This window comes from Oryctolagus cuniculus, chromosome 6, assembly GCF_964237555.1.
Source record: "Oryctolagus cuniculus chromosome 6, mOryCun1.1, whole genome shotgun sequence".
Taxonomy (NCBI): Eukaryota; Metazoa; Chordata; class Mammalia; order Lagomorpha; family Leporidae; genus Oryctolagus; species Oryctolagus cuniculus.
In genome coordinates, this window is record NC_091437.1 from 15,180,228 (window position 1) to 15,198,936 (window position 18,709).

At 43.0% G+C, this 18,709-nt stretch overlaps 1 long non-coding RNA gene and 1 pseudogene across 2 annotated transcripts in view; both read right to left on the reverse strand.

Moving 5' to 3' along the window:
• LOC103347859 (uncharacterized) overlaps positions 1–18,709 on the reverse strand; it is a 210,790-nt gene that overhangs the window by 79,762 nt on the left and 112,319 nt on the right. The window lies entirely within an intron of this gene.
• LOC127490663 (chromobox protein homolog 1 pseudogene) lies at positions 3,627–17,165 on the reverse strand (annotated as a pseudogene).

Here is an 18,709-nt window from a genome sequence, read left to right on the forward strand (position 1 = left end):
CTGTTTCTTGAATCCTGCATCCTTGTTTGTTATCCTTAACAACACTATTTCAAACAATGCTTGCTTTCAGAGACTTCTGTACCCCCCAAGCCCCTCAGCAGATATGCTAGAGCCCAGTCCACACAGGAACCAAGAGTCACCAGGCTGTAGCTTTGCTCCATGGAGCTGCAAAATCTTTGCATTCCACCCTGTGCTCCTGGTACAATGGACAGCATCCTCTGGGAACCCTGCTGTGCGTTTTCCAGGCTGTCAGAGGTGCTGTTCCCTCCTCCAGGACACTGTTCACTCTCTGCTGTGACCTTTGGTTCAAACCCATCTCCTCTAAGGACAAGGACCCCAACACGACTGCTCACTGCTCCCAATACCAACCAGGGCACAGCAGCTACGACCCGTGTGAAGGAATGGAATCATGCAGGCTTTCCTCCAGATTTGCTCATAACACAGTAACCTTTCTGGTAAACAACCGAGTTTTCATCTAACAAATCCTAAATATAGCTTTGCAATGTGAAATGTATGACTTTTGTCACTACCAGCAGAGGAAAAAAAAATCAAAACTAGGAAGACATCACCCAAAGTTGTACTGCTCTTATGAATATAAAAAAGCAAAGCCAACCACTAATTAAATGAAAAATATCCTCCTCTGAGAGAAAGCAGATTGGGATCCTGGCAAGACTCCTATGTTACGTGATTACAGAATGTCACATAACATCACTGGTTTTGAACGTTGAAAATCATGCTTCTAGATATCCCACTTGACACTTGGATAGAAGCACCAATGTTCTCACTGTGCGATGGCTTTCAGTATAAACACAGTAGATACGAGGAAGAAGGCCTTGGCAAACTTTCTGCTACTTCCAAAACCATATATTATGGAAAAAGGCTTGTTCTGGAGCTAACAACTGCACCCATATCGTGATTTATGATAGACCGAAATGTGCATGAAAATCAGGACTGATGAAACTTTGTTCTAATAAAGCTGGGCATCACCCAAAGAATGATAAGGAATTGTATCTGAACACGAATCCTTACTGTATTTTATTTGTTTTCCTCTATATTATATGTCTTCTGATGTCTTTTAATATGGAACAAAAAGTGAAATTAAGATCAGAAAAACCAAAGCATTGCATATACAGCATTTGGGGATTGTGCAAATCAACAAACCGCTAACGACTGCACAGCAGCTCTGAAGGTACGGACGCTGTCAAGCAAAGTGGTCCTTGCAGGAGTGTCTGAGATGAGTAGCCAATGACGAAACCATGCCTACAGGATCGTGACCATTATCACCGGGAAAAGTATCATTTCCACCATTTCAGTTGGCTGAATTAGGTGACACACTGCAGTGACATATTCATATGCAGATACCCTAAATAATTCCAACATATAAATTCAGAGTTGGGATGGCAACACTTTTATTTTGATATGTAATAAAGTTCCTGAAAAGGGTGAGCTATGATATGAACGCTAGGTTTTGACTTTTTATACTGACAATTTTCTCTTCTCATCAATGAAAGAAATCAAGAAGAGTTTTGGTGCACAAATGACATTGAACACATGAAGAAATGTGTTTCCAGGTTGTCTATAAGCAAGGAATAAATTGAGGATTCATTTTCTGCCATTTCCCAAGTTAATAATATTCAAATTTCCATTTTGTACCTAGTGTGAATATTGACTTAGTATCTTTAGTGAGAAAATACTCTACAACTCCAGGTTAATGTTTGATCTAAAAATATGCAGAACTGCCTTATAGAATCATGATGCACTTGCTGACATTCTCAGTGGTCTATAAAAATGAATTATAAATTTCTAACCTAAAAGAAATAAGCAAAAAAAATCTGAAATTGAGATGAAGTCAAGATATCACCAACCAGAAACAGTGCATCATTACAGTTTCATCTTTCTTAATAACTGATTACATGTCAAGATTATATTTTATTTTATTAAATTTGTTACACATTCTTTTTCTCTGAACTTTATGTAAAGCTGGTAGTCCCTTTGTAATGTGAGATGTGCAAATTTGGAGAAAAAGAGAGATGCAGGTGGTTTGGCTAAAGCATGGCACTGTTAACTTGAGCTTGTAAAAAAAAAAAAAAACTGCTATTTTTAGCAGAATGTAGTTCAGTGCCCTTCCCAACCTATTACACTGATGATGAATCCTGGATTGAATGTGTTTGCCCAATTCTCCAGGTAAGAGATTGCAAATTCTAGAATGTTCCAGACTTCCATCCACAACCTACTAAGCTGAAGACGGTAATGAGTATCTGCCTGGGGCTTCTCTATGGGAGGAAATGAGGGGAGACACTGACTCCAGCAGCAATACCTCTCAGTCTTCAAGAAGAAAACACCAGAACCTCTATTTCTTGTCTACACAGAAATTCCTCTCTGTTGTTAGCTGAAGGATGTCCAGAGGGCCATATGCATTATTTTAATAATGAACGGGAATACTAAAAAAATAGACCACAGTGAACAATTATCACAGGAAACAAATCAAACCCTCCTCCTATTGCCTGGCAATCTAAAAGACAGTGTTTGGATGTCCCCTTAATAACAATCTTTTTTTTGTTGTTAATAAATCTATAGTTTTATTAAGACAAAAACTGACAGTGTGGTATAACGTTTCCATTTAAACAAAGTTTTCACAGAAACCTAACACATGCCTACAGAGATTTTACAATGCAGCTCTAGATGCAGGTCTAGGCCATGTCAAGAATGTTGGACCTTAGGAATCAAGACGGAACATCCTGGGTATCAGTTAATCTCAGGTTAAAAAAAAACTGGTGTTTTACAGAAAACCACTGGCCCAGCATGAATGCTTAGTCTTCTCCTGGGACCAGGGCTTGTGGAACCATTCAACCCTTGAATAGTTACAATGCAGCTTGCGCTGTCAGTGACTGAACCCTGCCACCCAAGGTTTCAGGGTTCAAAATTCAAAACAAACCAGAGGCTTCAGAGTTCGCTACCTTAAGAGCATGGGTCCTTGTCTTTCCCTACTCTCTCATCTCCTGCACCACTCTCTTCCCCTCTTCCGCTATCTCAGCCAGTGGTTTGGATGGATAAGTGGGTACAACTTCGTAACTGGGAAAGAAAGGGTCTTCCTGTCTAATTTCAAGAATTAGCACCTTTGCTACAGAATGATCTATCTGCCTGTGTTCACTCTCCCTCCCCAGTCTCCGTCTCCAAAGAGACGCAGTGTTTGGATGTCCCCTTAATAACAATCTTTTTTTTGGTTAATAAATCTATAGTTTTATTAAGAGAAAAACTGACAGGTGGTATGAAGTTTCCATTTAAACAAAGTTTTTGTTTGTTGAACCTGGCAGCCTTGGTAACTTCTGAACGGGCTTCGTCCTTTGTAGGGAACACCATTAAGCTCAGGCAGGGAACACCTTGGCTTACAGGTTTCAGGCATGCACAGCTTTTAAACAGTCTCACACAGTCCCCATTTGTGGTGTCAATGACATTTTTTGAAAAGGTAAAATATCCTGGACATAGAACCGAATCTTCAGTTAGTTGTTCTCTCTACTCTTTCACCATTTCCCCAATCAGGCCCTAAATTTTAATCAAAATGATCCAACCTGTTTTCCTTTCTCCCTGTCCCATCCCTCCCACCCCTAAATAATACACCAGTAACAGCCAAAAACTACACAGGCGCTGCGCTGTAAAAACGCAGAGTTAACGCTACTGGGAAGAAGGCTGTGGGCTGTGGCGATGCTCTTTGAAGACCTACGGTGACTTTCTGTTCTCCCACACAGCCAATCCTGCGAGTTTTGTCCTTCATAGAAGGCCCTTGGCTTCTCTCAGCAAAGCTCAGAACCGGCTGCCTTGAGACACTCACCCCATTCCTCTCCACTGAGATGCGTGTGTGCGCTGCACAGCCTGCAACAGCTTACAGCACTTGGGCTCTTGCAGGGCACAGAAACTGTCCTGGCTCTTCACAGGACGTCTTCTCAAGCCCCCTCTGTGGGACCTCTCCCCTCCCCACTTGATGCCTATAGCTGGATGGGACAGGGGCCGGTACTCAGGGGAGTTAACTCTTTTTTTTTCTTTCTTTTTTTGATAGGCAGAGTGGACAGTGAGAGAGAGAGACAGAGAGAAAGGTCTTCCTTTGCCGTTGGTTCACCCTCCAATGGCCACTGCAGCTGGCGGCCGCCACAGCACATCTCGCTAATCCGAAGACAGGAGCCAGGTGCTTTTCCTGGTCTCCCATGGGGCGCAGGGCCCAAGCACTTGGGCCATCCTCCACTGCCTTCCCGGGCCACAGCAGAGAGCTGGCCTGGAAGAGGGGCAACTGGGACAGAATCCAGCACCATGATTGGGACTAGAACCTGTTGTGCCGGCACAGCAAGGTGGAGGATTAGCCTAGTGAGCTGCGGCACCAGCTGGGAGTTAACTCTTGTCATCTTTTTTGTCCTCATCCTCTGAGGGGTAGGAGTACCATGTCAGCCTTTCCTCCCAGAAGGAGATGGCAGCCTGCAGGCACTTGACATTGGCCTTCTTGGCAGGGATCAGGTCTGCTGCATCAGTTTTTGCATCTCATCAGGAACAGGAGTCTGGCTCCAATAATCGGTGCCGGCTCCCACCTCTGGGCAAAGCCTCCTGGCTTTTCAGACTCCTTTCTTCTTTGGTTTGCTCTCTTCTCCCTTATCTTCAGACTTAGAACCAGCCTGGCGCTGGCCTCCCTCTGACTTCTCTATCATGTGCTGTTCTCTGTGACCGCAGAAACTCAGCCATGAGGTCAGGGCAATCCGGATTCTCTTTTGGTTCCCACGTACCATCGTCATCTGAGAAACCTTCCCACTTTAGGAGGTGCTCCACTTTGCTCTTTCCAGCGCGACAGTCAAGAACCTTTTCCACCACATAGTCCTCTTCCTCCTCTTCTAGTGCCTCCTCCACTTTCTTCCTGTTTTGTTTTTCCCCCATAGTGCCCACTGGCTTTCTGCTGCAAAGAGTGACATTGCTCAAAGCTGCGCCCAAGAGCTTGAGAAGAATCAGGGTAGTGCTACTGGTGCGTCGCATTGGGCCAGCAGGGGGCAGTGGCACCCAGAAAGCAACAAGCAAGCCGGGTGGCCGCAGTTGAGCCCCTCACTGAATTGGCATACCACAGGCCCCGGACAACAGCCCTCCGGTATTAACAATCTTAATGCAATAAAGGACCCTGCAGGCTACATGCGGGGTGATATCCTGAGACTCCTGTTTCTACTTTTGCTCCTCAGAGGACAGCTAACGTCACTGCCAAGGTAAGTCGGAGAGGCACAAGAGCTGACCTCATCACAGCACGACTTTTAGTCTCAGGTGCCACCCAAGAGCCCCAGGGATGTTTTACAGCAAAAAGAACTTTCCAGCCAAAGCACTGTGCAAGGACTCCAACTTGGAATCCTGGTCCGCTGTGTGCTGTCACCATAAAATGCCACAGACCAGGTCATTTGGAAGGAACCAAAATGTATTTTCTCACAGCCTCAGAGGTTGGGAAAGACCAAAATCAATGGACTGGCTGGTTCAGAGTCTGGCGAATACCATTGTCCTCACCTAGCAGGAGGCAGAAAGAATGAACTTGGCCACACCCTTTCATGAACTTGGGCACCAATCCCAATGGTCAGGAAAGAGCTCTCCTGACCTAATCACCTTGGCCATTACTTTGACCATTTAGCTTCAACCCCTAAACCCTGGCGAGGACACCTTCAACCAGAGCAGAAGACAAAGATGCAAATACAGATATGAAATACCCAGCCAAACGGGTGACCAAAGACTTCCATGCCTTAAAGATTAAGTCCCCATGAAAACACTTTTCAAGGTTGAATATAGTCCTTTCTCTCTCAAGAAAAAAACAACCCTACTCTCTTTCCTACAACAGGAGAGCTGGAAGGCAAGGAAGAGGGGAGAAACTGAACTGAAATTCATCTTCCTCATTTGTCTCTCTCCTAGCTGAAAGCCACCGAAAGTGCTTCTATTCATAGTGAGACTGTCTTTGCTCCTACTACAGATTGCAGGACGCTAAGTGGGAGACTCTCCCACCTTTCACCGGCTGTGCCCAGGCAATGGTCCACACAACAGCAAGGTTAGGTCTCTAGAGGCAGAAGCTAAACCCCAACTCCAGCCACACAAAGGAACGCCCCCGGCTCTATACAGCCCCAGCCCAACCTGTTCCACTCCTCTCTGGGTTACATTCTCCCACACCAATATGATTTATTTCTAAGGCTTTTCTTAACTTCCTAATTCATTCATTCATTCTTAACCCTCCCTTCTCCCAACCTCCCACTTGCTGGCCTTCATTCATTGATCAATCTTCTCTAAACTCACTCCCAGGAGCAAGTGACCACAGAGTCTCCCCAAGTCCCGAGAGGGAAAGACTGGACAGAAAAACAGGGAGCAGCCAGGCTGGTGTTGGGGAGGGTCTAGCCTGCTCACTAAAGCCTGGGGCAGAGTCCCCAAAACAAAGCAGCAGTGGCTTCTCCTAGGCACATGGGCGAAAACAGAAAGAAATAAAGAAAACAAATGGCTGTGAAGCAGCTTCATGGAGGCACGGCCGGGGAAAGCCTTCACCTCTGTTAGCCCCCACACGTGGGCTTTCTCCCGGCAACAGCCTGCAGCAGAACAGACAACCGAAGCTGCTGGTGTTTTCTTTGTTCAAGGTTAACTTTTTACAAGTCTGCTTCCCTCCCACTCACCCAAGCCTGCTGCAGAGCCTTGGCAGAGACAGCATTCCTGAGCAAAATAAAATGAAATACAATCAGCCCTCTACTGTCTGCTCCCACGCTCGTCTTACTGGCATCTGAAAGCAATATTCGACTCTCCCATCGCTGTCATCTTCCACCAGTTATTCCGCCCCAGGGCACAGCGCAGAGCGTGGAGAGGAGGAAGGAGACACAGCCCGCGTGCATTCACCTCCGTGCTGGTTTCTAGGAGATGCACTTGGGGTATCCCCTCCCCCATCCATGCCCCCAGGACTGGCCTCTCTCCTCCTTCTGCAAACCTCACACGGAGCCAAAAACGCACAGCAAGGCGGTTTTTTCGCTCAACTGTGCAAAGGTCAGACAAAAATGTGCTAAGGGCATTTTATTTTTCAACGCATATTAATCTTGGTTTTGCTCCCCCACTGAATCTCTCCTGAGATCCCTGGGAGTCAGGCAGCCGAGGCTGGTGTAGGCACCAGTCCAGTTTGGTGAGGCTGAGACAACGCCCACGGTCAAGGGCAGAACTTGAGTTGGGAGCCCTGGGCCTGGGCTCGGCTGGTGCAGCCTTGCATCCACCCCATCCTCTCAGCCTTTGGGAGAAGAAAGCTCATGTTCAGGCAGGTGCTACCTCTAGTCTTAGCCCAAGACGAAAGCTCCAGCAATGACTCTACAACTGGCATCTGTGAAATGATGAAAATTAATGAACACCAAGCGGCAGCTGACATGTCCAGGAAAGAATCAGATTCGGTTCTTGTTACTTAATGAAGGCCAAGTTCCCTTCTTTCTGGGAGAAGCAGAGAGCCAGCTAGGTCCAGTGCTTTTAGCAGGTCTGACCAGGCCTTCCCCTCTGTTTCCTGCTGACCTAACACTTTCCCTGCTAAACGCCTGCTACCTATATTAGTACTGTTCCAAGCACAGCAAAAGCCCACTTTGTGTTTGCCAAACAAGACCTATTACTGTGTCTTCATGAGGTTTCCCTTGCACTAAATGAAGAGTCCTTTCGTTGAAAATCAGTCTCTTTATCAAGGGTAACAGAGCATCTGGTTATGCACTCCAGTGATTCAATTGCCAAAGCTCACTGGACCCAAAGGGCAGTGTCCAACCACGGCTGGCTGGTCATGAGTCCTGGGCAGGAGTCCTATTAAGGTTACACATTACAGAGAATTTTACCATAGTGAAAGGCTACAGAAATAGCCAACAGAAGAGGATCCATTCCAGGACTGCTCCAAAAACAGTGTGCTTCCAGTGCATTTTTGTCCAAAAGTCCTTCCCCACAGGCCAGCTCCTACAGCAAGCCCAGCCACTTGGTGCTAGGGAGTGGACGGGGAACACAGGCTCAGGCTGCAATGCACACACTTAGACTCACCCGGTCACTGAGGACTCCAGATGTATTTGTACAAGAATTCTGCTTCTAGGAATCCCATTCCCATGAAGAACGTGGTAATTGTTTTTAATGCTTAGAGGTTCTGCTATTTTCATATCACACAGGAGGCAGCTTTTTGAAATCTTAGCTAAAACTTTTAGATTAACATCTACTGCGTGCGGGTTGACCCTCGGGCAAAGAAGACAGGAAGCTTTGGACTGCTTTTTTATTTAAATCTCACAGTTTAATCATGGGAGCCAGTTGCAGTCTTACGGGAAAAATGTCAGGAAACAGTAAAAATGAGGAAAGTAAGTACTTTAAATTGATACCTCCTCATACATTTTCCTAAACCTGCTTTTATCGGATGTGGGAAGTCATTTGACTACATTCAGAAAATTGTTTTCGTTCTACCATTTGGACTATATTGAAATCCTTCAACCAGCTGTTGGATTAAACATATTTAAAGTAAATTACCAGGGTGTACATTTTTAAAAATAATAATAAAGACTTCTGAAACTGGATAAGTAATGTTTAACTATTATACATCACTGCTCTTTTATTAAGAAGCACTTCAAACTCACAGCTCAATTTTGTCTCTAGCACAAAAACACAGAACACTGTATTATCTACAGATATTAATTTTTGAAACTCTTTCTTCCAGAAGAGATTCTGTGTTTTATTATTTATATTATTCTCAGTCACATATTAAATGCATATTGAGAAAGAGAATTTCTAAATTCTAACCCTGTCTTGGAAGAGCTAAGAAAGAAAGGAAAAATCACGTAAGAGAGTAACCGGCCCTCGTTGACATGGGGTTTCCAGCAAGTCGTGATAGAAGGACTTCTCCCACATTCCCCCATCTTCAGAACTGGAGAGCACTCAACCTAAGCACTCGGTTTGGAATCAATCATGATTATTTTTAAATGGCTCTCCTCTCACGTCGTTACATCGGAAGTATAAACAGGGTGGGGGCTTCATCTCTTTGATTTCATGTTCTCTTTTCCAAATATGCATTTATTGATGCCTTTCAAAGCGGAGCTGTACGGCAGGCATTGGACCCCATGGTGAAGACGCTGGTTGGGATGCTCATATCCCGTCCATGATCGCCAGGGTCTGAGTCCTGCCTCTGCTTCGGATTCCAGCTTCCAGCTTCCTGCTAATGGACACCTAGGAAGGCAGCAGGTATTAGCACAAGTAGTTGGATCTGTGCTGCCCACATGGGAGATTCGGACTGAGTTCCAGGCTCCCGGTGTTCGCCTCATTCATGTCCAGCCACTGTGGATATGTGGGGGAGTGAACCAGCCAACAGGAATATATTCTCTATACTTCTCTTTCTCTCTCAGCCTCTCAAATAAATAAATATAAATAAATATAATGTAAATATTTATAAATATAAATATAAATAAAATTGTGAGTGTTGACTCATAATTATCAGAAATCAGAGACTTATTTTTGCCTAGGTAAGAAAAATTAAAAATACTCAGCAAGCTTCGTGTAGGGAAACACCCAGCTTATTTAAATAACCTTGAATTAGCACTGTTGGTTAAACATGATACAAGGCTATTTGCTCAAATTTTTAATTTTTAATGACTCTGTCTACTAACTAAAACGATGAGGGTATTGCGAACTGTGGATGTGGAAATTCTTCTGTATTCAATCTCTATCAACAGAGAAGAAACCAGAGGCAATTTTGGTGCCGTAGTTTTTGATGTAGCACAAAGATTTTCCCCAGCAGCTTGCAGCAGACCGATAAGTTGCTTGACCTGCCTGAATCTGTCTCACTTCACTGCAGATGTCCCGTCAAATCCATCAGCTGCTGATTGGAATAGATTACCGAGTTGACAGAGCCCTGGGATTAGGCCCATCTTTCTGCAAGAGACTCTGGAAGCATGATGAGAGGTTATGGTTGCCGGGAAACTCAAAAGAAACACAGCAAGCTGCATGCAAGTATCACCTAGAGCTTTGTGTGATGCAATAGATGCAGCAAAACAGCACCAGCTCATGGCAGGTGCACTGGACGCTGGCAGCGTCAGGAAGGTGTGTCCAGCACTCACGCCAAGGGTAGCCGGAACATTTTCACAAAAGCAATCCATTTAACTCTGGAAGGTTTTAAAATAAATTTTCTCTCTTCTTGAAGCTTAACATTTCTGCTTAAACTAAAATTCAATGTTTTTTTTTTTGACTTTTATAAAGAGAAAACAATGCTAGTTGAAGGCAATATTCTAACTTGATTTAAAAATCTAAGTTATTTGATTCATAAATGGGTTAAAAATCAACAACAAAAGTTTCTCATAAACCAGACTTGTTGAATGTTTTAACACAAGCTTCCTTTGGGACATATTGGTTTTAAAAGGTGTACCAGCACTAAAATGCATGACAGGAATGTTTTAAAATAAATTTCACTAGAATACCACTACTGTAGTGTTTTTGTTTGACCTCTAGCGAATTGACTTTTCTTATGTTCTACATTGCTGTCTTCTTTGAGTTGTGCCATGCAATAGGACCACCGTTCAATGTCATTTCAATCCTACAACAACGTGTATGTGTCTTAATCAAGAGAAGATGTACAATATGACAAGTCCTAGAGAGACTTGAACTTGAGAATAAATAGAGCATTGTGGGGAACTGACAGCGCCTTGCTGTGCAATGTGGTCTGATGACAGAGGAGCCAAAGTGTTATTTTCATATAAATACTGAGAACTCTGATGAATCCTAATATGGACAGGCTGTGCCAGGAATCTAGCAGAGAGAGGAGCTGCTCTGTAAAAATTTGTTAATACTGGAAGTTGAATGTTTCTACTGGTTGCCTTCTGTTGTATTATATCTATTATTAAATAACCCAAAGAAATATCTAGTTTCCCATGTATTTTAAAACAAAGAATGCAAAATTGATAAGAATCCCCTAATAATTTTGGACAATGCTTGGAGAAGGCAGTTTGAAAGGCAGGTCTGAGTCTTGTAAAAACAGTTAAGAGAAGGCATCCAGGGGCCAGCGCCATGGCGCAGTAAGTTAATCCTCCGCGCACGGCACCAGCATCTCATATGGGTGCCGGTTCTGGTCCTGGTTGCTCCTCTTCCATTCCAGCTCTCTGCTGTGGCCAGGGAGTGCAGTGGAGGATGGCCCAAGTGCTTGGGCCCTGCACCCACATGGGAGACCAGGAGAAACACCTGGCTCCTGGCTTCAGATCAGCACAGCTCCGGCCGCCATGGCCATCTAGGGAGTGAACCAGCGGATGGAAGGCCTTTCTCTCTGTCTCTTCCTCTCATTGTCTGTGAATCTACCTTTCAAATAAATAAATAAATAAAATATTAAAAAAAAAAAAAAAGAGAGAGAGAGAGAAGGCATTCAGTTCCTCTGGGAACCTTTCTCTGTCCTTCTCCACATCTGAAACAGAATGAATGGATGTGAAGAAGTATCTGGTCACTAAGAGGCAGAAAGACACTGAGCTCTTTAGTGGAGAAAAGCAAGCAGGCAGAGGTACCACTGTAACACTGGCACTGTCTGAACAAATGTTACCACGCAGGAAGGTCACGAAGGATTTGGCCCAAGGAAGGCAGATGCTTTGTACCTTTTCATAGTCTGAAATTGTTTTTCTCTGTGCAAGGATTTAGCTAAGCAGCTCTGTAGAATTTCAACAGAGGAAATGTGAATTTAAAGCCCAGATCAAAGATGAAACTGTTCACTTGTCTTGGTCTATTGATTTCATATGTTCATAGAAAGCAGATTTTTTTAAAGCTGTTAATCTTGTTCATATTACATCAATCGTGTAAGGCTGAGAGAGCACCAGGGATGGAGAGAGGCCCATTCCACTACATCTAAATCAGCCAGCCTCATAAAATGTCACGACGTGTGTGCTTGCAGGTGACTCCTGACCTCTCCACTGCCAAGTCAATTAATCTGTTTGCAGCTCCCTTCAAACTAATGTCCAATAATCTATGCTTTCAATACTAATCCTGATCAGTTATTTTGAAACCCTGTGGAGATGGAACATCCTAATTTGGTCATCAGTTCTAGAGATACATGATGATGATACAGGGCAAAGAGCTCTGTGCCCCTCTGGCCTGACACACCTCATCTGCCCCTTGCTCTCCATGTCTGTGATAATAATATTAGTCTATACCATATTCCTGAAGCTAATGAGTTACAGAAACATTCTTGAAAGTCATCTATGCACTGACCGTCCTTTCACTTTTACTTTCTGATAACCTTCACACGGGTAAGCTCCTGTTCAACTCACGCTTCCACCTCTTATTTGGAAATTACTCGAGTACCTCTGCCTGGACCACTGTGATGGAACCAAACTGTCACACTGCAGATGCAACGCACCCACTGTTCAAGGCAGCCATTTCAGCAGCCGAGGGCTTTTAATGCTATCACTTAGATATAGAGACCTGAATATGAAATATTGTGCACCTACTCAGTAAGCATAATCGGTCAACCAGTGCAAATCATGCCCTGGCAGCTGATGCAAGGACTAGGATCTTAGTATGCAGCATTCTGGCAGACACAGGGCACACTCAGTCACAACCAAACACTGAACTCACTGATTGTCTTCATGTTTATAGACAACAAGGTGGAGAATGGCACAGAGCAGAAAACGAAGCCAGCATGAGTTGACCGAGCAAGCAGGAAAAGTCTGCCGTGTGTCCCACATCCCAAGATCTGCAATCCATTTTAGCTTCCAATGAACCCACTGAGGCTTTGGAGAAGAGATGGGTGTACCGACTGATAGTTAATTCTCTGTTAGGGATAGGTTTTAACCACGGATGGGAATAAAAAGATTTTCACTTTTAAATGATTATAGTTGTAAGTAAAGAAATCTCCAGGAGACAGAAGGCAAAATATTCATGGAGAGATGACTAGCATATCACAGCTCCAGGCTGTGAGAAGACAGAGCCTAGCACAAAAAAACCCAGGGCTCCTACACATTTTAGAGAAAATTCCAGTTTTGTCTGAAGGTCATTCTCTTTATTTCCTGTCCAGAATGAATTCCCGGACAAGACCGAAAACAAAAGGCTGCATAGATTTTGGTCAAAGATTTCCATAAAATGGGATTTATACAAAGAAGTGAGATCTATTTTCCCTCCCCACAGGAAAGATGTAAGAGCCGGGGTGAGCAGCAGCAGTGGTGAGCAGCAGTGGCAGACCCACGGGCTGCTCGTGAGAAAGTGCAATGCTGGTGACCCTGGAAGCAAGACCAGGGGTGGGCTGCAGGTGGAGGAGAACGGTCGCCAAGACCACGGTTCACATCCGATGGGGTCGGATTCAATCGGCTCCATCCTGCTTCATCCACCAGGCAGTCGCTTGTCCCCTTCAGCTTTCCTGTGTCCTGCACGGCTCCCCAGAACACAAAACACAGGTCCTCTCTGTGCGTAAATCACCAACTCGATGTGGAGTTGACAGGAATCGGGAAGTCCAGGTGGAGTCTGAGCAAACATCTCAGCACAGGGCTTCCTTTCTCATAAACCCTATTCCTCTCTGCTCCAACACACAAAGTCCAATCTGTGAGCTACAGGGGGAGGAAACCCTGCTCTGAGCGCCCCGGTGTTTTCATAGCTGTGGGTTCCCTAGGGTCCTGTGACTCGGAAACTTAAACCCCTTCCTCTGCTGTCCAGGTCTAACAGTCTCCCCTGAAGCACTGAATGTAGCACATGCCAGCTCCAGATTAAATGGGAAACAGATCAGGCTTACAAGAAACAGGAAAAGAAAAAAACACTAGTTACTGTGTCAAACGTATCTTCTCATCACAGCCTAATGGACTCTTTCTGTCACATGAAAATTAAAGGGCCTCTCCCGCTGTCACAATACAAGAAAACTGGAGAAAACAGCTCAGGTGCCAATGAGAATACAGAAAAAAGCTCAGGTGATGGGGCGGGGGGGCACTTCATCACACATATGACATCATCCTTCAGTCACTCATTCAGCAAATACCTAGAGCGCCTGAGCACCTACTGTGTACCAGATGTTAGGGTCCTGAGGATACAGCAGTGCACAAAATGGAAAAAACATTTCCTGCCCTAATGGGTTTACATGGTAGTGTGAGATGGCAACAGGTAAGCACCATAAATAAGTGAAATATAGCATGATAATGTTAAATACTATGAAGAAAAACAGCAAAGCAGACAAGGGAATCATTGAAGGAGTCGTGTTGCTTTAACAGGCCCCCAGGAAAAGCCTTCGCTTAAAACAGAGATACTGAAATGAAGGCATAAAAGAAGTGAGAACATCCACCATGGATTATATGGATAACTTTGATGAAGATGATGGGTCACGATCACTGGTCATTTGCTCCTCAATTATGCATTGCGCGCTGAAGTTTTTACATTTTTGCCTCATTTACTCTTGATGACATCTTTTGTGATCTCAGTACAATTATTCATTCCGTTAATGGAATACAAAAATAGAGAAAGAATTTCTGATTTCACACAACTGTTTAACGGCAGATCTTAAATCTGAACACAGTACAATCTGACCTAAATCCTCTGACCCCATGTTCTGCATAAAAATAGTTGTCCCCTAGAGGCTAGAAAGTTGATCAGTTAATTCTGAGAGAGACTTCTATATTTTCCACTAGGTTGCTTGAGTTGGAATGCTTGTGACACATCTTTATTGCTCTGTTGGTTCACCTTTTAGTTGTTACCAAGTTTACGTAAGGTCAGCGTCCCAAAGCCCTTTGTGTGTGGCCTCCTTCTAGTCTTCCTAGTCTTAACTTACCTTGGCCAGGGCCTTAACCTGCTATTTAAGAGCTAGAAATTTCCATGACTCCCTTGCAGTGAAAGAAAAGAAAATTGTCCAGTATGGTTGTATTTCCGTTAGAGTTTAGTGCTACTCTTTCATTTGCATTATAGCCTACCTCTGGATATATGATTAGATTAAAAGATTAGCTCCCAATCAGGGGTGAACACAGAAAAGACCAAAGAGAATCAAAGAGTCAAAGAATCAGCTTTTTCCAAGTAGGACAGGCAACAGCCAAGCGAGACAGCAAACTAGAAGGAAACGTTGTTATATGGAAAAATCAACCGCGAAAGAGCAAGAACTTTGACTACATTATAAACAAATGCCTACCATCTCCAAGCACATTTATAGCTTAACTGAATGGGTTCACAGTAGGAGCCGCAGATTGCAATATCCATTATAAAACTCTGTGTTAACCCAGCCCACTCTTGTCATTTTCACAGGTATTATCTAAGAGCTTCAGATTCAATGGCGATGATAGACCCAGTGTATTAAATAGTCAGAACTCAGCAGGGGCACAAATGTGCATGTTCCATTTTTCTCCAGTCACTGCTTTCTCAGTTCTATTCCTTTTCATGTATGAACAGCTCAGAGATTTGTCAGCTATTGTATTTCCTAAGGAGATATCCTACCAAAGAATGATTTATCAGTTTTTCCTGCTGGCAGTCTCTTCCAATCTCTGAGTGATTCTCTTAAGATTATCTACCTTGATTTCAGCGCTCCGCTACCTATGCTAGGCTTGGGTGACATGTGGAGACTGTATAGCATATACCGCTCTCAGTTTGGTGTCTTTAATCACAATTCTGAGACAATAGTTAAAATCCTATTCAAGGCTCCAAAAAGGAAATATCAAAAATTTTTTCAGCTTTAGGTAGCAATGAATCATTTGTATCAGAAAATCCTCCTATCTAGAGCAATTTAAAATGTGACACAAAATCCTGTGAGTGTATGCTTAGAAAGTGCTAGAGACCAGGTGATAACCAGAGGTGTGCTGACCCCTAAAAGACTAAAAGACATTATCTGGTCTTTTCCCCATTAAGAGACATCCCCAAACCTACTGAGGTAGGTGGCAACGTTTAATCAGGACATAGAGGTTTTTATGGGATAAGGAGACCGAGACTGGAGTTGCAGTCTTTTTGAGTAGCGGGAAGTATGCGTGGGTAGAGATTTCTATGTAAGGAAGAAACAAAATCTACAAACTCTGTTAAAGTACTTGGCTGACTCCTCAACTGTACAGGGCTGGAAAGAAATCCCAAAAGCTGCAAGTAAAACAACTGAAAGGTAGAAGCTGCCTGCCCCTGGGGTTTCAGGCTTGGGGAGTATAATCGGAGTTACAGAGACGAATTCACCTGAAATTCTATCTCGAAATTCTATTAAGCCCACAACTCAAGAGTCAGTATCATGTCCCAGAACTAAGGGATATACAGTTATAGTAAGCACAAACCTGAAATTGATCCATCCAACAAAGTCTAAAACCAGTAGAGTCTTTTGATTTAGGAATCTACTGCTGATTTAGCTGCCTGCCACAAAAAATGCAGCCACCTTTAGAGAGAAAGAAAACTAACACCTTGACCTGTATTATCCACATTCTCTAGTAATCATAATTACCAGACATGCAAAGAAACAAGAAAACATCACCCAGAGTTCACAAAGAAATGTCCACTGGAAACAGGTCTAGAAATGAACCATGATTTGGAATTGCTAAGCAAGAATATGAACATAACTATGGCACACATGTTAAAGAAATCACAGGGAGGCAAAGGCGGGAAGTTTTAGGAGGCAGATTAAAACATGCATGGAAAAGGAAAGTCTTAACATGAAAAATAGACTTTTTGTTATAAAAATTCATGAGGGATGATCAATAATAAGTTGAATGCAAAAGGTAAAAGAATCACACAATATAAACACAGGCAAGAAGTTACACAAAGTGGGGCACAGAGGAGAAACGGGGTTGGAAAGAAAGCAACAATGACTTGGGGATAGTCTCAAATGGTCTATCAGGAGGCTTAGAAAGAAAATAGAGAGAGGGAAGCAGGAAAGTCTAACTGTAGCCACAAGTATTTCCACATCTGATCAAAACACCAGCCTACAGATTTGGGGATACTAATCACAAAGAATTCTACAATTAAGCTCTTCCAAGTTCACCTGCTGAAACCAAAGAAAAAGAAACATATTCAAGGGCAATATAACAGTGCCAGGCACCAAAATAAACAGGAGTAGGCATGGAACAATGGAATGACATCTTTAAGGGATGAAAGAAAAATAAAACTGCCAGCAATAATTCTATGTCCACTGAATATATCTTTGGCAAAATGGAAGCAGAGTCATTTTTCAAATAACATAGACCTAAAATAAGCAGACTCAATATTGAACAAAGATGCAAAGGAAAACTTAGCATGATAAAGAGAAATAGAATCAGATGGGAATTATTTTCAGTAACAGTGAGTTAAAAGCATAGGAAACATTGAATGTGGAAATATTTCAAAGATTACTTTTATTTCCTCTGTTTTTTTTAAAGATAATTGACTGTTTAAACAAAAATAATAGGATGTAGAGTTCATAGCATATGGGTAAGTAAAGTTTATGACAATAGCACAAGGACAGGTAGGAAAAATGGAACAGCTCTATGTAACAGTTTTATACGTGAAGTAGCGAAATGCCAATTCTAAATAGATTGTGAATAATTAAAGGTAAAATGTAATCACTATAGCAATTGAAAAAGATCATACAAAGAGCTGTAGCTTAAAATGCCACTGGGAGGGAGACACACTAAAATATGCATGTGGAGGTGGATGAATGAGTGGATGAATTGGGGTCCGGGGAGAGAGTCAAAAGAAGGAAAGAAAAAGAAATAATGGAACAAAGAACAAAGGCACAAATAGGAAACAACAGCAAGAGTATATAAATTGTGAAAGCATTTATTCATGTGACTAGAAAACTCCAATTAAAAGACAGAACTGATCTTTAAAAAAATCAATACTCGACCAAATGCAATTTTCAAATGATGCCCTTTAAATACAAGCACCTAGAGACACTGAAAGTAAAATGTGAAAAAACATACAATATCATACCAACAACAAACATAAGCTCGTGTGGCTTTATCAGCTGGAAAAAGTACACTTTGCACAAAGCATATTACCACAAACAAGCAGCTTTGTGGAGAACAGCCAGCTAACCACAGCAAAACTTCCATTCCATCTTCCCCTTCCGGGGGTCTTTTCCAATTCCTTTCTTCAATGTTATACAATGAATACATTTTGTGAAACGTATAAAATGGCCTAGATAAAAAATTGGTAATGCCCTTGAATATAAATTACACCTCTGCTTACTTAACGTCATAATACAACACCCTGAATAAGAGAGGGAGGAGATGTACAATTCAACACATGCTCACTTGGACTTACCCCTAATGGTAGAGCTAGAAACATGTCAGGGGATTCCAATTCAATCCCTTCAAGGTGGCATGTACCAAGGCCATCTCACTAGTCAAAGTGATCAGTTTCAGTTCATAATTAATCATAATGATAGGATTAAGTGTCAAAGGGATCACATAAACAAGACTAGGGTCTGCTAATACTAACTGATAGAATTAAAAAGGAGAGAACAATCCAACATGGGAAGCAGGATACACAGCAGACTCATAGAATGGCAGAGGTCCTAAATAGCACTCTGGCCTCAGAATCAGCCCTTAAGGCATTTGGATCTGGCTGAAAAGCCCATGAGAGTTTCTCAAGCTTAGAAAACCAAAACACTTTGGGGAAAAAAAAAAAAAAAACCCTAAATGAAAGATCCCTGTGAGTGAGATCCCAGCAGAAAGAATGGGCCATCAAAGAAGGAGGTACCTTTCTCTGAAGGGAGGAGAGAACTTCCACTTTGACTATGGCCTTGTCTAAATAAGATCAGAGTTGGCAAACTCAAGAGGCTTCCATAGCCTTGGCAGCTCAT